At 39.9% G+C, this 25,940-nt stretch overlaps 1 protein-coding gene across 2 annotated transcripts in view; it reads right to left on the bottom strand.

Moving 5' to 3' along the window:
- Positions 1-25,940, bottom strand: part of PLXDC2 (plexin domain containing 2) — a 3,345,655-nt gene that overhangs the window by 538,491 nt on the left and 2,781,224 nt on the right. The gene's annotated exons all lie outside the window — the stretch shown is intronic.

Here is a 25,940-nt window from a genome sequence, read left to right as displayed (position 1 = left end):
TCAGGGGCAACCAGGAAGCAATGTCTGATTAAATGACTTTCTCAAGGTTAAAGTAGGCAAATGAGGGCCGAGGGAATCAAACCATGTACCACAGGAACAACAAGTGTAAACCACTGTGCCAACTGGCAGACCATAGTATATGTCCACACAAAATTGGTAATTACAGTAATTTAAAAGATACAGAACAAGTAAAATTAATATCATACTGTACATAGTTTTGTTTAGAAAACCTAGAATCTGGATTTTCTATGTTAGCAAAAATGCGTGCCTCCAATTTACTTTCTAACTCAAACTAAGGATTATCTTTCAGAATATTATAGAAAAAAATGCTCACCGTAGATGTTTAGAGGCAGTAAGTAGCAAGCAAATATGTGGGTTTTTTTCTGTTCAGTTCAAGGTGGGATAATGTTCCTTAATTCTGAATTTAAAATTGTCCACTCTAGTATGCTTCACCATCACCTATAGTTCTCAGAACATTTTGAAGGTATCCTGAAATTAAAATACCATAAAGTAGCCTCATACTGAGGACTAGTTTTACCACCAAGTGCCTCATTTATGGCATGACTTGGAAATGTATTAGTATTTTGACTAGCAGCAAAATGAATGAGGTGAGATGCCTTATACAATCTGGAAGTTATCCATGGATGCTGAGCTTTGGTCATTCACTTTTTCTTAATGCAAGAAAGTTGTTGGCATATAGGTTCATAGGTTTATAGGTTCATACTAGGCTATCTGCCCTAGGGCATTTACAAGCCTAGCCAGATTGTGTTTGGCTTTCGCCACCCATTTTAAAATGAATTTTGCTATGTCCTTTTTCGAGGTTAGTATACTGTGCCTCTGTCTAACAGTGACACAGAAGTGATACCCGGGGTAAACCTACTATCTCCCATCCACTCATCAAGATTCCTCTTGAAGACAGTCAATGAGGGACTCTGCCTAACCTGGACTGGGATTTTATTCCAGAGTGAAGGGAGCCTCTGGGTTATGAATCTGTCCCTAAAGGATGTCCTATTTATTTCAGTGCTGAGGTTCAAGTCTCTCGAGCGCGTAGCTCGATGGGATTTGGATTTTCTGAGGTGCAGCATGTTCATTAATTCTGGGTTGGACATGGCTTTATACGTCAGGCACAGATCGCCTCTGAGTAGGTGGTATGCCACTGAGTAGAGCTGGAGTTTCTTTAACCGGGCAGCATATGGCATCTGTTTGAGCCCTTTGATCCTCTTGGTGAGGTACTTTTGGGATCTTTCCAGTTGCTGCAGGTGTCTGGTAAGGTACATCCCGAAAGGGGCATTGTACTCAATTATGGGCCTGATGAGGGATGAGTAAAGAGGCACGATGACCTCCCCTGATCTAGATGTGAATCTCTTCATGATTAGGTGAGCTATATAAAATGATTTTCTAACCACTTTGGCCACGTGGTTGTCGAATGAGAGATTGCTATCAACTTGGGTCCCCAGGTCCCTAATTACTTCTTCCATACTTAATGGATTACCATCTATGTGGTAATTTGTGGGCACTTTGTTTTTGCTGAAGGGGATGACTATACACTTTTTGGCGTTTAGCTTGAGGCCATGGCTCTGGCACCAGTTGTCTGTTTCTATGAGGCCCTTTTGTAGGATGCTTGTGTCGGCTGGAGAGTCGATTATGGCGCCCAGTTTGCAGTCATCTGCGAACTTGGTCAGCCGCAGTCATTCCGTGTTGGCCTGTACCTCCGAGAAATATATACCAAACAAGAGAGGTCCCAGGACTGAGCCGTCTGGTCCCATTGATGCTGTGTTTTTTTGCTTTGGAGAGGCCGGCTCTTACCTGAGCATCTGAGATGTCAGGGGGGCAGCACTCTGCTGGGATAGATATTTGCCCTTTTGGTGGGGAAGGGGGGGAGAAGTTTGCGCTGAACCTGTCAGCTAGGATGTTGGTTTGGAGTCTGACATGGCTCCAGCAATTCTAACCATGTGGGTTCTGTCCTTGAGCCAGTTTGCAACCCATCTAGTGACATAGGGGTTTATGTTTAAGCTGGTGAGCTTATCTATAATGCCCGACTGGGGTATTGTATCCAAGGCTTTTGCGAGGTCCAGGTAGGCTGTGTGGACCACCTTCCCCTCGTCAATGGCCTTGGTGACTGTTTCAAAGAAATCTACCAGGTTTAAGAGGCAGGATCTGCCCTTAACAAAGCCAAACTGGGTAGAATCCAGTGTCTGTAGGTCCCCAATATCTTTATTTATGAGGTCCATGATAATCCTTTCCATAGCTTTGCAGACCAAGCTAGTCAGGCTTATGGGGCGATAGTTTCCAGGATCCGTTGAGGCACCACCTTTGTGGAGAGGGACCACTGTTGCTGTACGCCACTCTTTGGGTACATATCCTGTAGTAAGGCTGAGATTGCACAGTAGTTTTATGTTTGGGTTTAGTTCTTCTTGGAGTTCATGTAGGACGCAGCCTGGGACACTGTCTGGTCCCACTGATGCTGTGTTTTTTGCTTTGGAGAGGCCGGCTCTTACCTGAGCATCTGAGATGTCAGAGGGGCAGCACTCTGCTGGGATAGATATTTGCCCTTTTGGTGGGAAAGGGGGGGGGGGAGTTTGCGCTGAACCTGTCAGCTAGGATGTTGGCAATGTCTGTGGGTTCATTGTATTTTTTGTCATTTTGGACTAATTCTGAGCATATCTGGGAATTCCCACCCAGGTTTCTAACATAACTAAAGAAAGCCTTGTGATTATCCTTAGTGTCCTGTGCAATTTTTCTATCGAAGCTGGCCTTAGACGATTTTATGAGTGCCTGTAGTTTTTTGCTAATACTGATCCGAGATGCCTTCCCTTTTTGGGATTTTGCTCTATCATGTAGTAGTTTCCTCCTTCTATTGTATAGTTTGTTTATGGCTGGGGTCCACCAGACAGGACGCCTGCCTTTGGAGGACTGGGTCTTGGTTTTGTTTGGGATTGCATGATCCTGAAGGGATTCCTGAAGGTGTTCATAGAATGCGTTTATAAAGGATTCTGCGGTCTGGGCCGTATTTTCCACAGGCCCGGGGGCTTTTATAGGATTCCACCTCGGTTTTGAGGAGTGTGAAATTTGCTTTAGAGAAGTTTTTCACTGTGGTTTTCTGGGCAGGGGCTGGGGTAGGGATGTAAATATCTAGTGAGATTAGTTTATGGTCTGATCTTACCAGTGAGGGATACACTTCTGGTCTGGAGCATAGAGTCGCCATGTTGGTGATGATCAGGTCCAGTATGTTTTCCCCTCTTGTGGGAGTGGTAATAAGCTGTTCCATAGCATTTGAGTTTATAAATTCTAGGAACCTTTGGGCTAGGGTGTTGCAGCTAGAGTAATGCTCCCAGTCTATGTTTGGGTAGTTGAAGTCGCCCAATATAATGGTGTTTGGAGAGACCTTCATATTTTCCAGTGTTCCAGGAAGGCCAGGTTCCTGAGTTTGGGTACTGAAGGTAGAGTCCTGTAGGCTGTTAACTCTGCCTGACACTGTTTATGACTGAGGTGTTGACTATATTGTGAATGTTTTTGATTGTCCCCCTTATTTATGAGGGTGTGATATTTGAGGCTGAAAAAACCTGGGGGTTTGTGTTTCGGGGTTCGCTGATGGGGTGGGGGGAGCCTTGAACCAGGTTTCTGTTTCTACTTGAATATCAATGTTCTCCATTTACAGACTGGTTTTGAGTCTTGCGTAGATGATTGATTTTAGTGCTTTCAGTGTGAGTTATTATATTTAGTTTTTCTGCCTTGAGTAGCATTACTCTGGTTTGTTTATTTTGAGCCTTGCCTATGGGGTGATCTTTTGAGCCTTAGAGCCTTTGCCAATATCCGGGAAAGCCGTGACAAATGCAAAGCCAGCCTAAAGCAAGGGTCGTGAAGCATGTCAAGCATCCATCCATCCTGCATTGTCTTGTGGAGACCACTTGAATGCACTGACACCCTTTGACCAATACCAATACTCAAGCCAATTGTTGATTGTGGCATCATTCTTTCATTCTTATAAGATATTCTGGGCTATCTGCTGTCAGGTGGCTACTCTGGGTTAATGTCGGAGATGCTCACTATCCCACTCTCTCTGCTCATAGTCCCACCAGCATGGACTCAGTCAGAGTCATCATTCATAACAACTGAATGAATTTATGCCTTGGAGATACCTGAGAGGCAGCATCTGAGAGTGCTTGTGTTATGTGGCTTTGCCAGGCACACGACAGGCAGCTCACCGTGACCTTCTTTGTTCAGCGATCGTCTGGTGGCTGATATGGTGGGCTGGTTTTATAGTCAGGGGGTGTGTTATCAGGTTAAGTGTGGTGATCATGTTCCACACACACACTGTATGCACTGGCTTTGTTGTGTTTGTGTTTTGTGTGTTTTTGGTGTTTTGTTTTTGCTGAGGTCTTTGTTTCTGCTCTGCTTGCTTAGGCAGATTTTTCTAGAGCCTCCGTTTTATGTGTTTTGTTGTTTATGTGTTTGGTTTGGTGTCATGGTAGGTCTATGTAGGAGTAGTGAGTGGTTTTCCTCCTTCCTGGTCCTCCTGACTGGTTACTGAAGTACTGAGTTGAAACCTCTTATATTTGGTTATGGTCTTATGTCTCTGTTGGAATTTGTTGGGAGGGAGGGAAGGGAGGGGAGGAGTGTGCATGTCTGTTGGGCAGTTGCAGTTGTAAGATTGATTCCCAGATTCACCAGCTGGGAGAGAGAGGAGATTGTGACCTTTGGACATGCATAGAATAATAGTAGAAATTCCTTTTATAAATGAAAAAAGGGCCAGGAACAAGGTACTCAAGGGGAGTTTGTGAGGGTGTAGTGTTTTTAATTTTTTAGTGCTGACTTATAAAATTGTTTTAGTGAGCAAGTGCCAGGCTTTAGAGTAGGAATAGGGTGTTTATTATGAGAACTAGATCAGTTCTAAAGGAAAAAGTGAAGAGCAGACTTTGTGAAGCCGAGAATGGTTTAAACCCAATTAAGCGGTGTTGCCCGATGCTGCGCTATGCACAAAATCGCGCAAAGCCGTGCTAAAGCGGGTTTTATACAGGGGGGACTTGAAAGAGCTAGAAATTAGCCCAAAACGGCCTATAGACTACCAGATTCTTGTGCTGGGAACACTCCTCCAGGGATAGATAGGCTGCTCTAAGCTCCCCACTGCCACTGGTGAACAATGAAGCCTCCCTTTATCCAAGAAAGGAAATGGGCAACACAGGAACTTTCCAAAAGTCCAGAATACAGCAAAGCCTGTATTTGGACTACTCTAGGTCAGGAAAGATGGGAAACAAGGATATTTTTTTTTTTTTTTGCAACAAACAGCAGGAAAATGCAATAAATATGTAACACATGCTAGCGCACTTGAGTGTGTAGCCTCAACAGGTAAATGCAACAAACAGGGCAAACTTTAAAAGTGCAGGTGCAAAAACAACTTTAAACAGTTTAAAACAGTTCAAGAAGCAGAAATACTTGCAGTTTAGCTAGATCGGACAGTCGCCCAGGTAGTAGCAGCAAAAAAAAACACTTTTATCAGGTTAGCAGTCGCTCTTTTAGCCTCTCTGCTGCTAGCACCACTCTGCAGGACCACGAGGAGCTTGGCTGAGTAGTAACGAGCACAAAAACTGCGCCAAAGCGGGTTTTATACAGGGGGACTTGAAAGAGCTAGAAACTGGCCCAAAACGGACAATAGACTACCAGATTCTTCTGCTGGGAACACTCCTCCAGGGATAGATAGTGAAATATGCAGCCGAGGTGATGTACACAGTATTAGTATGCAAATATGCTTGTTAAGGGAGGTTGTTATGACTTACCCTTTTTTTGCTCACCCACCATCTCTGTGTTCATTTGTAATGTCTGAAGGTTACCTCCCTCTGTGGGCTGCAACTCTCATTAGGGAGGCATGTCCAATGAAGACTCTCCCTAATAGATGGGTACCTTCATCTCTGCCTGTCAGCACCTCAAAAAAAGTGACCATATTATATGAATATAAAGATAGAAAAATGATTTGAATTTGGAATAGTAAAGTAGAAGGTCTGGCTACCTGTTGATAATACACTCACTAAACCCAAGATTGGAAATGTGTATTTGACCTGGTCTGCACTTACGGGATCTATGATGTTTCATAAGCCAGGAAGCTAGAACAGATTAAAATACAGTTTAGTGATTCTTCAAAGAGATGGTTAACAAAGCCTGGAAAAAAAAGTATTAGTATGCAAATATGGAAAAATCTGTTTGGTTACATCTGTGGGTTCTGTGTTTAAAAAAAAAAAAAAAGAAAAGAAAAGATAAAAAATGGCTACCCAGCTGTGTAAACCTTGGCCTGAGATGATTGCCACTGTTGAAGTGACACCCCAACCCCATGTGTAAAATGAAAGGGATTGAGGATGGATGGATGGATGGATGGATGGATGGATGGATGGATGGATGGATGGATGGATAAAACGGCTGAAAAATATAGCAGTTGAGCTGCGACTGAACAGTTCAGAAGGAATTCTTTCTGGAGTCCAGTGACCTGTACTCAGCACTTTCTCTCTGTTCCTCTCTCTCTATCTGTGACTGGAAATTAAGATGAGTTTAGCTTAAGGTCCATTAGCTGTTGAAGTTCACAAATCAAATAGAGTAGACTAGCTGTAGTCACATATTTTTACTTTCTTGTATTCTATTTGTTCAAAAAGAATATTTCATTTTGCACTGTGTATTTTAATATCTCTATATATAATTGGTTTCTGAACTTTTTAATGTTCTTGTTTTTTAAGTAGTGTTTGTATTTATTTTCTGTGAAGAGGTTGAGGTCGGTTGACTTTTATATTTTTATTAACTGATAAAGTGGTATTTATTCCTAATTGGAGATAAACTGGTAACATCTGTCTCCTTGGCAAAACTGCTCTGAATGCTGCCTAATCCTTCTAATACCACTTCCTACTCTCCAAGAACTAAATATGCCATCACTGCCTCCTATAGTTCCACAGCTCTATTGAACTATTTGACCAACTACTTAACAGTTACCCTATGCTGCTACTTTTGTAAAATAAAAATGTTTAAAAAAGTGTTTTTTATTGCTGTTTAGTGAATTATACTGATGTATTCTATCATTGTTAACTTTTTCTTATCATATTTACTTTGTATTCCTATGAGATAATCTGTAATGTATATGTGCAATGTGTACTATGCATTTTTATTTTTCTGGAGCTTTTCTCCCCAGGACTCCATTGAAAATGGGCTCCTTGTGGCCAAGTGGACTATCCTGGCAAACAAACTGCAAATAAATACAAAAATAAATAAATAAATCATTTGTGTTTACAATCATTTAGCTGATTAACAAGGATGAGCCAGGACAGAAAGCAATAATTTGGGAGAATGTTATCTGCCTTTTCAGGAAGTTAACAATTGTGTGTGTGTGTGTGTGTGTGTGTGTGTGTGTGTGTGTGTGTGTGTGTGTGTGTGTGTGTGTGTATATGTAAGAGTTGATTTAAAGTGCAGTTACTAAGGACTAGCGAATCCTAGATGACACTGTAACTTGGAAAAAGTGTTGAAAAAAGGGTCTGGTGAGCTAGGCCAAAGACTCTGCTCAGTGGGGTGTTCATTGTAGTGTATATTCATAGATGAGGATGATGGTGGACTATAAGCAGGGTAAAAGTGCATATGATCTACATATTCTGGTCAGACACTTAGTGAATTACCTAATGTTTTGTTCTTGTATGAGCCTTTTGGATACTTTAATTTGTTTGGTACCAGTGGTGTATCTCACATGGGTGTCAACAATGGTTGGCAGTGCTGGAATCTGGACCCCATCTATCACCCAGTTCACTGTCTTTTCTTTATACCACAAAAAGAGAAAAAAAGTATTTCTGCAGGAGGGAGGCATACTTGCATGACTAATGTTGATGGCCTGGCCTTTGACACCAGTCTTGTATTTAGATACCAATTCTACAGTCAGACAGCTGTGTAGAAAAAGGAAATAAAAAAATCACTGCAATACACTGCTGCTTCAAACAAAACAAGTTTACGTGTTTTTTATAAAATAAAAAAAGTCAAACAAAAGCTGTTCACAAAAAAAACAGAAACTCCGGCTGAGCAGCAAAACCAACCGCTTCGTAGAACTTTTAAAAATGGTCATACACTGAAACTTAATATCCTTTAATTCCAAAAACGGACAGCCACAATAAATCCACAGCACCACAGTAAAAGTACAACAAAGTTAATGTTAAGCGCTTTCTCCCGGCTTTAATACCAGGCTTCCTCAGAACATTTCATTTCCACACTACAATGGATTTAAATATCCAATTAATAAAGTCACATGTTCCAAATCAGTGACGAAAAATTTGTCATACCCCACAAATGTAAATATGAATTGTGACACGCTGTTTACCACTTTTTTTTTGTTTTCACCCCTTTGGTGTTTTTACTATTATCCCCCCCTTTTTTTCACGAGTTTTTACTAAATTTTCATTGTTGATCTTTTTCTTGTAATATAGAGTTCACATTTTTATATATATTTTTACATTTTTTAAAGTTTTAAAGATGTTGAGTTAAGTCAACATTTTTTAGGTTCATTTCACTCTCAATAAAAAAGTTTCACTAAAAGTTCTATTTTAAAGAACTGTTTATTATACTACATGAAGCAACATTGTATTTATTATCTTGTAATTTATATATACACACAAATTGTCTTATGTACACATTGTTTCAATTAACTGATAGTGTAGGATACAAACATAACATACAATTTTAAGTAAAGAATATACATATTATTTTAGTAAAAATGTTTTGTGTAGTCCAGGTCTCGTGTATTCCGTTTATGTATTGTTTTAACGCATTGATTTATTTAACTATTTATGTATTTAAACATTGATTCAATTTATTATTTTCAACTGAATTAATATTTAAATATTTGGTCTTAAATATTTTATAACTATATATTTTAATTTAAGTAAATTAACAGAGATTAATACATTGTTAAGCATTATATGTTATTTGATTTGGTGTTTACCAGAAAGTGGTAAACAGCGTGTCACAATTCATATTTACGTTTGTGGGGTATGACAAATTTTTTGTCACTGATTTGGAACATGTGACTTTATTAATTGGATATTTAAATCCATTGTAGTGTGGAAATGAAATGTTCTCTGGAAGCCTGGTATTAAAGCCGGGAGAAAGCGCTTAACATTAACTTCATTGTACTTTTACTGTGGTGCTGTGGATTTATTGTGGCTGCCCATTTTTGGAATTAAAGGATATTAAGTTTCAGTGTATGACCATTTTTAAAAGTTCTACGAAGCGGTTGGTTTTGCTGCTCAGCCAGAATTTCTGGTTTTTTAGTCTTTATCGTGGTGTTTTTTTTCCTCTGTTCACAAAAAAACTATACTTGATGGAGTCTATGACTGTATCATGCTGTTAGAGAGTGGCAAAGGATCACGTCTTTCCCTCTATTCTTTCTTCAGAAGGTCATTTGAAGTTCTCTTGAAATTTGCCAGTCTGTTAATATTATTGGTTTTAAGTGCAATATAATAATTTATTTTTGTGTGAAGAATTTGCATTTTAAATTTATTTGGCATGGCACACACGCTTTCTATGCATATTTCAGATTCTGTGAAAAACTATCCAAACTGCTCCTCTGTCTCTCTCTTGCTCTCTCTCTTAGCTAAGGACTGATACTGTAATCCATGGCTTCCTTTTATCTCTAGCTGTGACTTGCCAATCTGGTTTGCTCTGACTGATACTGTGTTGAAATAGTTTACGACTGCATTGCTGTGTGGGAAGCACAACAACCTGTGACCTATCAAACATGTTTAAATACAGCCCTTTCAGCTCCAATGGAAAGTTTTAATGTTCAATTTATGACTTATTTTGAGAGTGACGAACAGGTACTTACGTAGCTAGATTGTAAATGTAGGCTGATGGTCACATGGGCATTTGGTTAATGTACCTGACGTTGTGAATTTATTTAGATACCTTATTAAAATCCAGTCTGAAATACATTTTTCATTTGCACTGTTGACTGCCATGGTAGGATCATTTAACAGTTAGGTAGTTCCTAATGACAGCCATTTATTAACAGCCTTGTTACTTTTTCCTGGCTATCATGGCATACTAAAGTCACCCACCAAAATTAATTCCCCTATGTTTTCATGCTTAAATCAGGAGAAATTATTATTCAGTGAGGTTTCCACTTTGTCAGGCCAAGAAAGCTTAACTCTGCATTCTTCATGTAAGGTTTTAGTCACATCTCTGACAGGACAAGTATCCATTGCGTAAGTATCAGGATCCATATCTGAAATTCTGAAATACTAATGTGTATGCTTGTTGCATTAAGATATAATTTTATGACTTTTGCTTTCTTAAAGACAATGGTCAATGCAATCATATCCTTGTTTTGCCACTGTGACAGAAAATTCAGTATTTCCTAAACATAGCAAGTTTTGAGGTGAGTGATTTAAGAAGCGTTTTAGGAAGCATTGTAAAAATGAACTACTCCAAATGGAGAGTGCAAGTAACCTTTTTATTATATGACTAATGGCATAAAGTTAATGTCCTTTATATTATTTGTAAATATACAGCATCTTATAGGCTCATAGGTGCATAGAAGTTTACTAGGCTAATGGCCCTAGAGCCCTTACAAGCCTAGCCATATTGATCCCAAATTGCCAAAATTGCTGGTGATTAGTTAAGTGAAGTTCACATATGTAAGACTCTATAGCAGTTAACACTACTACTTCCTCTGTCCAGGAGGGATATGGGCACCAACCCATGACTCAATCTGCGGTCATCCATCTATTGATGTACGTTGTGTTTGGAGACAGTCAGGGAGGGGTTCTGTTTCACGTGAATTGGAAGCTTGTTCCAGAGATGTGGCAGTCTGTGGGAGATGTATCTATCTCTCCCTCATGGTCTGTTCATGTCAGAGGCTAGGTTAAATCCCTGTTGTGAGTGACCTTCCCTCCTGCAGTTTGATTTACGAATGTGTAGCATTTCCATCAAGGCTAGGTCAGAGACTGCCCTGTAAGCCAGGGAACAGGTCACCCCTTACCAACCTGTAGGAGACAGAATACCTTGACGAGGCTTTCCATTTTTCCAAGACTTGTTTTGTGTGCCCTGTCATTTCTTGATGAGAAACCTCTGTGGTCTCTCCAGTTGTTGCGGGTGTCTGGTGAAATACATGTAAAAGGGATCATTCTACTCAATTATTGGTCTGATGAGGGCTGAGTATAATGGAATTACAACATCCTTAGATCTAGATGCAATGCCTTTACTTATAAGATATGCCACATAGAAGAATGTCCTTACTGCTGTGGATACATGGTGGTCAAAGTTCAGATTGCTATCAACCTGAGTACCCAGATCATGTACCAATGGGTCTACACTTAAGGGTGTGCTGTCTATAATGTAATTAGCAGGGATGTCAGCTTTCCCAAAGGGTATAATAATACATTTTTTGCATTTACCTTTAATTAATTTATTTATTTATTTTACATTTGTTGACCAGGTTTGTCCGACTGAGCTAAGTAACCCTTTTTCAGCAGAGGTCCGGGGAGAAAAGCTCCACATGTTCTACAGATTATGACTTTCGGCTTTTTTCCCGATTAGGGGTCGCCACAGTGGAATTCCGGTCCGCTCATGACTGGCAGTAGATTTTTACAGTGCCGAGTTGCCAGCCCGACGCCCAACCTTCAAAGAAGGCACACCCATTCATGCTCACACCTACCTGCATGTCTTTAATGTCACTCGATCACGGGGAGGACATGCAGACTCCATACGGAAGGTGCTCCAGCCGAGAATCGAATGGGAGAACCTCTTGCTGTGAGGCAACAACCCTAACCGCTGCACCACCGTGGCTACTTGTTCTACAGATTATCACTTATAAAATAAGTAAACAATCAACAACTGGTTTACAGAAAATATTCAAAGCAATATATACATGAAAAACAGGGATTTACTACAGTAAACTAATCTGTATCTCTGTCAGATTTAGAATCCTACATAATTTCAGAAGGACTAACAATAGTTTTGTCACCAGACATAAAATCTTACATTATGCAGATAAGAATGTACATAATGTGCTTAGGATAGTGAAGTTAATGTGAGACAAGGTCTTGAAAGTTAGAGAAAGTTACATAACTTGGGAGCAGATAGAGGTGTGAAGTTAGGTTTGATAAGCTGTTTGGGGGGGGGGGGTACTGAGGCAGGTCCATTGACTTAACAGGTATTCTTTAGTGGCTAGCTTGAATTGACTAAGTTGCTTGAGTAACCTGACCTCTAGTGGGAGTTTGTTCCAGGCCTTGGAAGGATTATAGCTATAGAGAATAAATCCTTTCTTAGTTTTAGGTTTGTAGATTTGTAGCAGATCTAGGTTAGAGCTTAAGAGGGATCTAGCAGGTGAATACTGGGAGATGACAGACAATAGGGTAGGACAGTAAGAAGGCTGATAAAGGATAAAGTGGATGATCTGGAGTTGATGGAGAAGAAGCTGGTGAGGTAGTTCAAGCCAGTTAAGGTGTCTGAGTGAGAGACAGTGATGTGACTTGTAAGTCTGATGGGCTGAAAATTTGGCTATCTTGTAGGTAGATTTGAGTTTGGCAAGGAGTGTGGAGTTGAGGCAAGTAAGAATTTGAGAGCCATACACTAGACCGGGTAGGAGGTAGGCATAAGAGAGACTTACTTTAGCTTCACTGGTGAGAAATGTTTTGTTGCGGTAGAGGAGCCCTAGTTTCTTCTGAGTTTTCTTGATAGAGTTGTTAATGTGTACATCGAATTTAAGTTGGTCATCAATGATGACATCAAAGAGTTTAGTACTAGTTTTCGCCTTGGTGGATTGTGAAAGTGGATTTAATGTGGTTGTAGTTTTTAGGAAGAAAAAGCAGTAGCTTGGTTTTTTGGGGGTTAAGGACAAGCTGGTTATCAGAGAGCCAGTTTTTTAATGAGTCAAAGGAAGTCTGTGTTGTAGAGATGAGTTTGGAGGGAGAGTCAGCAATAGTGATGACAGTAGAGTCATCAGCGTATTGGACCAGTGATGACTGAGGACAAGAAGAATAAAGAAGATCAGTGAAGATGTTGAAAAGTAGTGGACCAAGGATGGAACCCCGAGGGACACCCATTTTAACTGGGAGAGGAGGGGAGAGTGAAGATTGCCACTTCACTGCTTGAAATCTGTCAGTGAGGTAGCTGGAAAACCATTTAACAGTAGCACGGGAGAAGTTAAGGTTGGTTAGTTTGTGCAGAAGGAGAGGGTGAAAGACGGTGCTGAAAGCTTTAGAGAGATCTAAGAATAGCCAGGAGACAAGTTTGTTGTTATCTCTGGCAAGGGATATAGTATTAAGGAATGATAGTAGGGCAGTGGTAGTACTATGCTTTGGTCTAAAGCCATGTTGATTAGTTCTGAGCAGATTTTCCGAGAGTAGGTACTGCATAACTTGTTTATGTATGCATTTTTCTAGAACTTTAGAGAGAGGAGAGAGGATGGCAATTGGTCTAAAATTAGTGATATCTGAGGAGTTACCTCCATTATGTATTGGTAGAGTGAAGAATTGTTTCCATATGGAAGGGACTTTGGACTCTGGAATGGAGTGGTTGATTAAGTTAGATACAGGGAGAGAAAGAGAGTCAGTAGCTAACTGAAGGAAAAGGGAAGGAATGTTGTCAGCAAAAGCTGAACAAGGTTTGGATTTAGAGAGTAGGGATTTGATGTAGCTAGTGGCTTCAGGTTTGAGGGAAAAAGAATTTGATGAGAGTATAGTGCGATTTGAAAGAGAGTGGTTTGAAATATTATTAAAAGTAGACGAGTTGGTACTGGGGTTGCATAGTTTGGATATAGAGTCAATGAAATATGTGTTAAAGGTGGAGGCAGTATCTTTGGGAGTCTTATCAGGGCAAGGACTGGGGGATCAGGGACCACCAGGATGTAGTATGTGGTTTAATGAGTTCCAAAATTTTTGGGGGTTAGATTTCAAGGCTGAGGGTGGATTATAGTAGAAGTTTCTTCCATCTTTATTAATACACTTTTTGGTCAGATTTCTAAGTTCTTTGTATTTTAGCAAGTCTGCAGGGAGCTTTGTTTTGGTCCATTTTTTTCATGCTCTGTCTCTATTTTTCATTAGGATGCGGGTGGGATTTGATAGCCATGGAGATAGATTTAATACAGACTGTGTGAAGTGGGGAAAGTGAGTCAAAAATACTAAGAAAGGTGGAGTTGAAAGACAGGACAGCATTGTCAAGGGGGAGCTGAGTAAGGAAATTCCAGTTAACTTTAGAGAGAAGAGATTTAAAGGTGTATGGGTGGAAGTTAGTAAGCTTGTGGCATGTGATAAATCTATACTGTTTAGTAAAGTGAGGGCTTTGGCACCAAACATTTGTCTGCGTTAACCATGTCTGCACTAGATCAACATCATCTGGGGACTCAATGATTATTCCCAATTTGCAATCATCAGTGAACTTGGTCAGCCACAGGCTGTCCATGTCTCTCTGGACTTCCGAGAAATAAATTCTGAACAGTTAGTGGGTGGGTTACAGAATCAATTTCACAGTATTTGCAAGTTGTGCTTAAAAAGTTTTTATATAAGGTAAGAAGTTACATACAAGATACAAGAGATTTTTTATATCAGTTTTCTTCATGGCATAACTCACATAGAGATTGTAACTATATTTTTGTTACTTTAGACATTAAATCACTTTTTACTGTTATTCCTATAGATTTTGGCATTGAAGCTATACCAGAATTTAAAAATACAACTTTATGTGGCAGGGAAATTGAAACCCTTTGTTTATTGCTAGAGATTGTTTTGAAGAATAATGTGTTTATATTTCAGGAACATATCTACCATCAAATAAGTGGTGTTGCCATGGGTACATAAATAGCTAACACCTATGCGAACACTGCAGTGGTGAAATGGGAGGAGGATCATGTTTTAATGTATTTCTGAGTTTAGTGATAATATTATTTTCTTAAGATGTTTTGTGGATGACATATTTTTGTTATGGGGTGGTGATAACTCTCAGTTACTTTCATTTATTGATTATTTAAATCACACTACAAGCTTCCTGAAATTCACTGTGACATATTTTGGAGATAAAATTAATTATTTAGATGTTTGTTTATAAAAAGATAACTAATAACATTACTCTGTCCATTTTTATTAAAGATGTTCATAAGAATAGAGACACCCATAGGAACAGCTTGCATGCCCCACATATGTTCAGGGGCATTGTTAAGAGTCAGTTCTTAAGGGCAAGTAGATTAAATACCAATAATAGTATATGTAGTGATGAGTTCAATAAGATGAGTAAGGAATTTAAACAACAAGGTTACAAAGATAGTATGTTACATAATGTGAAAAATGAGATTTTAATTAATAGAGATTTTGTAGCACAGCCGTTCTTCACAGATTGTCATGTGACTACTTCCAGTAACAGTGGAGATGCTAGGCAGTGTCATATGCTCTATACTAGTACATACACATGAGATTTATGGGTGCTAAGAACATCTTAAGAAATTGGGGGATTCTTACAGCTATGCCCAAGGTTGCTATTATAGTAGGTGAGAAACCCACTTTTGCTTATAGGAAATGTGTTAGTTTAAAACATAGACTTTGTTATAAAGATTTAGCTTCTTGTCTATCTACTCGAACATCTAAACCTGGTACATTTCCTTGTCTTAGTTGTAGATGCTGCAGTGATATTATGAGAAGCAATGAGTTTATATGCCCCACAACTAATAGGAAATGTATATTTAATTGTCGTGCAACATGTAGTACATCTAATATAGTATATTTAGCTAACTGTGTTAAATGCTCTGCTTTTTATAGTGAGAAAAGTACAAGGAAATTGAAAGACAGAATTGTTGAACATAAATCAAAAATACATAGATGAGTAACTAGCAATGCAGTTGCTAAACATATAATTGAGAAGAATATAGCTCATAGGTTTTTATGTAGAGTTATTGACATCAGGCATAAGAATAAGTGAGGTGGTGATTTGAATAACCACCTTCAAGTTTGTGAATATGAGTGGCTAGTGTGCCTAGATGCAGATCATGCACCTGGTTTAAATACATCTGTTAGCATCAGACACATTCTTAAGCAAAAGCAAATTATGTTGAAATAATGTTTCTTTTACATTCCTCATGCATTTTTATCATTAATGATATGTTATATTGTTATTACTTTTTATAATTTTGAGAATTTGACTGAAAATATTTGCTCTTTTAAGATAATTGTTTGATTGAGATTTTTGATTAGGCTGTGTCAGATTATTGTGTGTATTTAAATGTTGGTTTGATTGTATGGTTTTATCTGAGCACAGTGAAGAAGGGTCTTTTCCCAAAAGCTTTGTGGACTTTTAATAAATTGGTTTTGGTCTCGTACTCTGCATTTCTGATTCCTGGAATTAGTTTTTTCCTATAATAGAATTATAACATCCTTAGATCTAGATGTGATGCCTTTACTTATAAGGTGTGCCACACAGAAGGATTTCCTTACTATGGTGGATACATGGTGGTCAAAGTTCAAATTGCTATCGACCTGAGTACCCAGATCATGTACCACTGGGTCTACACTTAAGGGGGTGCTATCTATGATGTAATTAGCAGGGATGTATTTCCCAAAGGGAATAATAATGCATTTTTTACATTTAGCTTTAATCTGTAGCTTTGGCACCAATCATTTGTCTGCGTTATTCCATCATCATCTGGGGACTCAATGATTGCTCCCAATTTGTAATCATCAATTAAACTGATCAGCCACAGACTGTCCAAGTTTGTCTGGACTTCTAAAAAATAAATTCTGAACAGTAAGAGGCCCATGACAGAACCTTCTGGTATACCACTGGTGACTGGTCTTTTTCTAAAGGTGAAGTCATCCACTTTGACAGTATGTGTGCTGTTGGTGAGCCAGAGAGTTTCTCTATATACCTGCAGTAGGAGATTGTGTCATATGCCTTGGCTAGGTCAAGACAGGCAGTATGTATGGTCTTTCCCTCGTCCAGAAGCTTGGTGACCATTTTTAAAAGACATGAACTACCTTTAATGAATCTGAACTGGAATGGGTCCAGAGTTTGGAGATTAGACCACTTGGAGATCTAGACTAGTATACATGACACTTTGCATTGGGCAAAATACACAAAATAGTCAAATACACTATCAATATATTCAATGTGCTTGCTATTTATGTTTGACTGGGAACAGCTATGTTATTTGGAAATTATAAATATGGACAAATAAGGCTAAAATGTGTGATGGTGTTCACAGGCAAGTGCTAGGCTAGCTGTCTTTGTGGGCAATTTTAAGCATGTCATATTAAGAATTAAACCTTAAACCTTGTACTTGTGAGTTAAGCACCTTAGCCATTATATCAACTTTTTTGTTTCAAGACTGGAAGAATCAGTTACTTGTGGGAAATTTTCAGATACCTTGTGCTATATCTTTGTTAACTAATTGTGTTTGTTGCCTGAGCTTCTCCAGCTGTCATTTTTCTTGACTTTCTGCTGAACTCACAACAGCAGATATTGGTAGTTAGTATAGAAGATTAAAGCAACTAGATGTTACTGAGCTACTTCCTGTAGTCCAGATTTTAATTCCCTCAGGCTCTGTTTACCTGCTGTGCATCTCTGAACAAGTCATTTGCCAATGCTCTGGGTTAATTGGAAGAGGAATAAAAACAGAGTTACACACATACAGTGAGAAGCAGAGCTGATGCATAAGCACAAATATATAAGTATCTGGAAGGACAACATGACTTGTCCACATCACCAACCCACAAAAAAATCTTTTAAATTACTTCATTTACAACTCCCAAAATCAAAAAGGACACCAAAAGTACCACTTATAGACTTTTTTACAATTTTCACTATAAAGATGAAAATACTTTTCAATCAACTGAACCCTCAGTCAAATGAAGTTTCAGTAATTACATCACCTGATTTCTGTGTTAGAAAAGTGAACCTGCAATTCAGTGTCATATAACCATATGATCCCTACACCCTGACACCCCTACTGCTTTATGATCTAACTCTGAGATTGCACAATGCTAGAGTAATGGACTATTGTTCTTGGCACCTGGTCGTTTTTTGTAATGGACTATTTCCCAACTCTAGTAATGTAGTTGTTTCACACAACTGACCACTATTTGTTTTGTTTACTTAATGACACTCGACTAAAATAATAACTTTTATATAAATGTATGTACGTGTAGGTGTGTGACCGTATCTATCTAGATATATACACATTCATATGTGTGTGTGTGTGTGTGTGTGTGTGTGTGTGTGTGTGTGTGTGTGTGTGTGTATACATATATATATATATATATATATATATATATATATATATATATATATATATATATACATTTGTGTGTGTGTGTGTGTGTGTATACACACACACATAAAAGCACACCCAGATGCATTTTTGGCACATAAGGAAGAAAGCATCATATGAACACACTTAAAATAATGTCAAGAAGTATATTGTTATGGCTCTGTATCAATCAAATTAACCAATTATTTATTTTATTATTCTATAAAATGGCATCCATAATATATTTTTACTTTACAAAAATGATATGGATCATTAAAAATAACTTATAAAACTATAACAGTTGCATAGCAGGTATTCATTAAATGCTAATGGCTATATAAAATTACAAACTGATTGGCTTGAGAGCAAGATGAGCAAGAAAGAAGCCGAATGTATTGGACCCTTAAATTTTAAAAGCTGTCATCCACCATATGTTAAGGACAATGTATGCAGAGTACTATTCATGTATGTTCTTGTGAAGCCTAGCCAGATAGAATTTTATAGATAATTCTATCATTTGAAAATATTAATGTGAACCACAGGCTTGTTGTCTTAAATGGAAACTGCTGTTAGATGTGGAACTGCAAAAAAATGCAACAACAGTACACTCTGCTGGCAGAATGCTGACCAAGTAAAGCATGTTGTGACCGTTTGATTTAAAGTCGTCTCCAGTCAGTCTAGGTGAAGACATTCTTTCTATTGCTTTAACCAAGAGCTAAATTGTTAGAGTTAAACATGCAAATGCTTCCTGACCAGCTGCAAGATAACAAAAGGAGATGTTAAGAATGTAAATGTAGTTTCTGTTAGCCTGGGAACCCAGGGAAGTGTGAAGAATGATGTAAAGGGAACCAGGAATGTGATTTTAAAAACAGAGAGAATCAGAGACCATTAAGCATTTTTGTCTTGACCATCCAACTCATCAGCACTCTGCCTGTTTCTATATGTAAGTTATCTTAGATGTGTGTTTTCTCTTAGAAATAGCTAGAAACTAGAAAGATTAGACTAAATGTTTTTCTGTGATGCCAGAACTGTACTACTGAATTATTTTATTTCTCTGTGATATCTGGACTCTTGACTAGCACTGTGTAGTAAGAAGTATTGTCTTGTGTTTTTATTATTTATTATTAAATGTTTCAAAACCTTTCAACTGTGGCTGTTTTGTGTAGAGATAATTTAAGCTCTAGAGTACATTGCATATTTATAGTGATTACTGTACCAAGTCACTGTAATAAGGCTGGACTGTTTAGTTATACTACCAATTGAATGATAATATTGCACAGTAATAATTGGACACCCTTTTAAGGGCCTTTGAGTAGTTGATAAATATTAGCTGGGTGGTGGCAGTGATTTCTACTGTATAGTCTGGGTAAAAGGGGCACAGCTGGAGAAAGTACAGTTGTGTACACTTACCATAAATGTAGATGTTCGAGTGTATTCACTGTTGCAGTCATTACATTTGGGTTATCTGTTTGCAGGTAGCCCTCAGTCAGCCTGATTATCAAAATCATGGGTCCTGCGTCGGTTGCTGTCTTATCTTCCATGACGTCAGGTAGTCAGGGGTATAAAGCATGCAGCCGACACCATTACATCAGTTTTTCTTGTCCCAGATGTCAGGTGCCCCATAATGGGAAGCAATTTTATATATATATATATATATATATATATATATATATATATATATATATATATATATATATATATATATATATATACACACAGTTACACCTCCAACATAAAAGCAAATACACCAGAAAGCTTTAAGCATTTTAAGCAAGAATAGAGGTATAGTCAATAGAAGTCAGGGGGCTGGAGGGAGGGTAACCAGGACTGCAACAGTGAATACACTCTTGAATCTACATTTATGGTAAGTGTACACAACTGTACTATGTTCTTCATATTTCACTTTTGCAGTAATCACATCTGGGTAGATTCCCAAAGCTAAGGAAGGGAGGAGGCAATTAGATAGCATTAGGACCAGCTATAAGGCCCTGCAAGACTGCAGTGGCAAAACCAGCTCCGGATTTAGAAAAAAAAACTGGCAAGTGGTAATGCTTGGTGAATGTATGTACAGAACTCCAGGTAGCAGCTTCTAGGATGTCCCTGGCAGGGACACCTCTGAGAAAGGCTGTAGAGGTAGATGCATCCCTGGTTGAATGTGGTCTTATCTCCTGTGGGGTAGGTTTTCCATGGTGCTTATAGCAGAAATAAATGCAATGGCCTATCCACTTAGAAATGGTTTGCTTTGAAATGGCCTTCCCCTCTGCCCCTGCAGCAAATGCAACCAGCAGCTGTTCAGATTTCCTGAGAAGCTTAGTCCTGCCCAAGTAAAATCTAAGTTGTCTGTGCACATCCAAGGAGTGCAGTATTCATTCCCCTTTGTTCTGTGGATTAGAAAAGAAGGTTGGCAAATGAATGGACTGATTAAGGGCCACACTGGTACCACCTTGGGTATAAAGGAGGGATTGGTCCTGAGGGACAACCTGTCCGCATGAAAGATGATGAAAGGCTCCACTGCCATGAGGGTCTGTAATTCAGACACCCTTCTTGCTGAAGTGATTGTTAGAAGGAAGGCTGTTTTCCAAGAAAGGAATTTCAACTCTGCATTTGCAGCTGGCTCAAAAGGAGGTAGAGTGAGCTTTTCCAAAGGGAGGTAGAGTGAGCTTTTCCAATAAAAAGTTAAAGTCCCTGGCTGGAGTAGGGGCTCTCCTGGGTGGTCTTAAGTTTTTGGCCCCTCTGAGGAATTGCTTCAGCAGTGGATGAGAGAAGAAGGCTGGCTCTGTATTATGAGCTGAAATGGCCGAGGCATGAATTTTGATGGAAGAAAAGAAAAGCCCCTTGTGAAGCATCTCAGTTAAGTATTGAAGAATGTGTGGTAAATTGGGCACTGTTGTGTCTATCCCCTGTGTTTGGTTCCAGGAACAGAATCTTTTCCATTTTTCAGCACAGGATTTTCTAGTACTATGCCTCCTTGCCTCCAGAATAACATCCATAACTTGCTTACTGAGGGATGGTAACAGAGAGATCATGAAATTAACCAGGCTGCAAGGCTCAGGGTTTGAAGCTGAGGGTGCAGAATCTGGCCCTCCTGCTGGGACAGCAGGGCAGGGGTCTGAGGCAGGTGCCATGGTTCCAGACGTGACACACTGAGCAAGAGGGGGTACCAGTGTTGGCATGGCCAGTCTGGTGCAATAAGTACTGTCCTTCATTTGTCCTGTTTGATCTTTAATAGCACTTTGGAGAGGAGAGGCAAAGAGGGGAAGGCATAAACTGATAGATTTTTCCACGTGAAGGACAGGGCATCCACTTCCCAAGCTTGTCTGTGGGGAGTCCTTGTGCATAATTTGTCCAATTTGTAGATCTGAGGGGAGGTAAACAGGTCTATCTCTGGGCACCCCCCCATTTGTTTCTCAAAATGTTGAATATCTTTGGATCCAGTTTCCACTTGTATGGGTCCATGAGATTTCTGCTTAGGTCATTTGCCAGTGTATTTAGCTTGCCTGGCAGGAACTGAGCTTGTAGGCGCACTTGGTAGCTCACGGCTGTGTTCCACAGATCCACGGCTAGTCTGCAGAGAGGATATGAGTGGGTTCCCCCCTGGTTGTTTATCTACCACATAACAGTGGTGTTGTCCGTCTTTAACCATAATTGTCATGGAAGAATGTGGTCCTTGAAGGCTGTCAGAGCATTCTGTACAGCTACCATTTCTTTTTGATTGATATGCAGATGCATTTGACTTGGGTTCCATTTGCCCTGAATGCACTGCCCTGCCAAGTGAGCCCCCCATGCATAGTCTGATGCTTCTGTTGTTAGGGTTTGGGTGGCAGGGGGTAGAGTGAATGGCAGTCCCTTGTTTTGGTGGCAGGCCTCTTCCCACCAAAGGAACTCTATCTTTAGACAAGGTATGATAGGAATCATTGATTCTAGGTCCTGAGAATGTTGACACCATAGGTTTTTTAGATACCATTGTAATTTCCTCACATGCAGTCTTGCACATGGAATTAGTAGAAAGCAAGAGGCCATGAACCTCAGGGCTTGCAGTATTATCATTGCAGATAGCTGGGTCTTTGTGGCCAGTTTTTTGAAGTAGGCTGTCAAGTGAACTTGTTTCTCTGGCATGAGATGGCCATCTGTGAAGTTGCATTCAAGCTTGCTCACAGGAATACAATTTGTTGGCAGGGTACTAGATGCGATTTCTTTTCGTTTATGGTGTACCCCAGAGACGTTAGTAATTTCTTTACAAATGCCAGATGGTTTAATAGTATGTCCTGGCTTATTGCCTGAATTAGGCAATCGTCCAGGTATGGGAATATTTGAATATTTCTTTGCCTGCAAAATGCAATGACTGGAGCTAGGCACTTTGTGAATACCCTGGGTGCAGTAGATAATCCGAAGGGCAGTGCAGAGAACTGATAGTGCATGTAGCCTGCTCTGAAGCATAGGTATATTCTGCAAGATTCCCTTATTGGGATGTGCAGGTAGGCTTCCTTTAAATCCAATGTTGCCAACCAGGCATTTTTGCCTAGCATGGGAAGCAGCTGATGAAGAGTTAGCATTTTGAATTTTGGGATTATGAAAAAGGTGTTTAGGATAGACAGGTCCAGGATAGGATACCAAGAATTGTCTTTTCTGGGTACCAGGAAAATTTTTGAATAGAAACCTTGCCCCTATTCTTCTTCTGGGACAGGTTGAATAGCCCTGATGCTTAGCTGAGAGAGAACTTGCTTTTGAGCCTCTGCCCACTGATTTTGGGGTAAGTCTGGCCAACCGTTTACGGTTGGTAAGGAGTGGAAGTGAAATCTTTATCCTTGGGAAGCTATATTTAAAACCCATTTGTCTTGGGTACTGAGTTCCCAGTTTTTTGCAATCAGGGCGATCTTTCCCCCTAAAGGAACAGTCAGTTGAGCAGGGCTTGGAAGGTTTAAAGTTAAGTCATTGTGACAGTTTATCATAGGGGGGGTGTCTTACTACTCCCAGCTTTCAAAGTGGGAGCCCCCCACTGCTTAGGTCTGTGAGTACCATGGGACTGAAGCCTGGGTGTTCTGCTGGTTCTGGGTTTGGACTGAAAAGGCCGGGAAGAGGCAGCAAAGGACCAATTCTTAGAGGGTCAGTGACCACTAAATCTGGGAGGCTGTACTTGCAGGAAATCTTTAACAGTTTGCATAGCTTTAGCTTTTTCCTCCATCTTTTTAAGTACTTCTGCTTTGTTGCCAAAAAGGCGGTCTTGGTTTAAGAGCGCATCCAGTAATTTAGCTTTAACATGATCTGGCAAAGACTGCTCCTAAAGCCAAGCATGTCTTCTAAGTACAAACCCAGTGACAGCAGCTCTGCAAGATGCCTCTAATGAATCAAAACCACATTGCAAAGTATGTTTTCCAACTTGCTCAGCAGAATGCATTAAATCCTGTAATTCTTTATTTTCTGCACAGTCAGGAATCAACATCATTTTCAGTTTAAGCAATCCAATAATATGCTGTTGATACTTTAACATATGAAACTGGCAGTTTAAGGCCCTAATGGTCAAAGTTGCAGAAGTATATACCCTCTTACCTCATCTGTCCAGGGCCCTGGAATCTCTATCAGAGGGAGTAGGATTTTTGGCAGTAGCAGCCTTAATGCCTTTGGGTCCCTGGGAAATGGTCTCAGGATCCGCAGTAGGATTCTTAAAGAGGAACTTATGAGAGTCAGGTACTCTATAATACCTGTCAGGTTTTCTGGGAGCCAGAGGTAAAGAGTCAGGGGCCAGGCTAGATTCCGAGAAGGCATCATCTACATTGTCCAGAACAGGAGGGATAGCTAAAGGCCTGTGTTGAGGTAGGAGTAAGAATTCCCTAAGCCTCTTTTTGGAGTCAGAGTAATCCTGGCTTTCCCAGCGGAAATGCTCCCTAAGAGTATGCAAGGTTTCACCAAAAGAGAAATCCTCTGGAGGGGAATCAGAGGGAATGGAGTCCTCTGCATCAGAATCCTCATAGGTAGAACTCTTGGTCATCAGAGAAAACAGAAATTTTGGAGTCCTGATCAGAAGAATCAGAAGGAAAATCAATTCTAGGTCTCTTAGAGGGAGAAGGGTGGCTTTCCCTGATTAGAGTAATTAGGTCTTCAGCCATTCTTATCATTTGTTTTTTAGTGATAGGGGTCTGACAATGCAGTCTAGGCATTGGTTTTCTAGGCATGGATCGAGTTTTAGGCCTTGAAGAAGAAGAAGATGGTGTTGGTTTAATATGCAAGTCAGTAGGCCAGAATACACCCTCAGAAGCCGGTACCTGCACAGCGGCTCCAGACCCTTCCATGGTAGAGACATCCACAGGTTCCACAGTCGAAGAAGCATCTCGCGGCATACTGGACTCCGAATGGATCTTAGTAGAGACCTGCGAATCTGAAGTAGCGGGTATCAGGGGCTGCGAATGCTGGTAGTCGGGTGGTTTACCAAAGTCATTTCTGGATAATTGAACCGAGTACCAAAATATTTAGATGCGAAAATGAACTGACGATGAATAGTTTGAGGTTTGAATAAGGCACAAAACTGACAGTGAGGTACGTCGTGGTCTGGGCCTAAGCAAGGAATGCAGTATGAATGAAAATCTTTATGAGGTATTTGCTTTCCACAAGAAATACAATTGTTAACTTTTACTGACATCGGTTTAGAGCCAGAAAAAGGATCCCCAACAGGGTATTTAACTAAGTTGAAGACTTCGGATCTGAAACTCGAAAACAAAAATTTCTGGAGTCGGCCGACCGGCACTTGCAGACTGCTTCTGTTTGGGGCACCACACGGCAAGAAAGACTGATGTAATGGCAATGGCTGCATGCTTTATACCCCTGACTACCTGACATCATGGAAGATGACACAGCAACTGAGGCAGGACCCAAGACTTTGAAAATCAGGCTGACTGAGGGAAACCTGCAAGCAGATAACCCAAATGTAATGACTGCAACAGTGAAACACGAAGAACATCCTGTGCCAGCCTTCCCCAGGAGTGTCTGTGTGGTTGTATAAACTCTTATCTCAAAGTATGTGTGTGTGTGTGTGTGTGTGTGTGTGTGTGTGTGTGTGTGTGTGTGTGTGTGTGTGTGTGTGTGTGTGTGTGTGTCAGCTACTTGGGCAGGGCATGAAGCACTGGTTGGACAGAGAGGATGCTGGAAGTTTTAGCTTGCCCAGCTGGCTGAGATCTGGATCCTATAGCTGTGCCAGAGGGGAGTTTTATTGGGGACCTCAAGAGCTAGGGAGTGACCAGCCCCGGACTGACTGTGATCTCTGTGTACTCTTAAGGGAAATTGCACTTTACTGTGTGCATTTGTTATCATTTCCTCTTATATAAGACACCCCTCACTGGTGTTAATGGTGAGGATTGAGGCTCCTTAATTGCTAGGCCAGGGCACGGGCGTCACAGTTGTCAGAAACACTACAGACAAAAAATGCAAGCAAATGTACTTCAATCACCAAAAAGTAAACTGCCTAACATGGATTATTCACGGAGCTTTGTAAAAAAACGTTTAACTAAATGTAAAGATGAAACATAAAATGTAGTTGCTGTGACATACAAACAGACAAACAAACAAACTCATAAAAATCCATAGAAAAAACAAAGGTGTTCAAGAATCCATATTCTACAAAACCAGAAACTGTCCACTGGAAATGTAAGGAAAACCACAATTGATTTAGTGCTTTAGAAAGAATTCATCAGCATGAAATTAAACAGCA

This window comes from Protopterus annectens, chromosome 3.part0 (genome assembly GCF_019279795.1).
Source record: "Protopterus annectens isolate FY-2018-M chromosome 3.part0, PAN1.0, whole genome shotgun sequence".
In the NCBI taxonomy this organism is placed as follows: Eukaryota; Metazoa; Chordata; order Ceratodontiformes; family Protopteridae; genus Protopterus; species Protopterus annectens.
The sequence above is the reverse complement of the archived record's forward strand: the minus strand, read 5'-3'. Positions and strand labels throughout refer to the sequence as shown.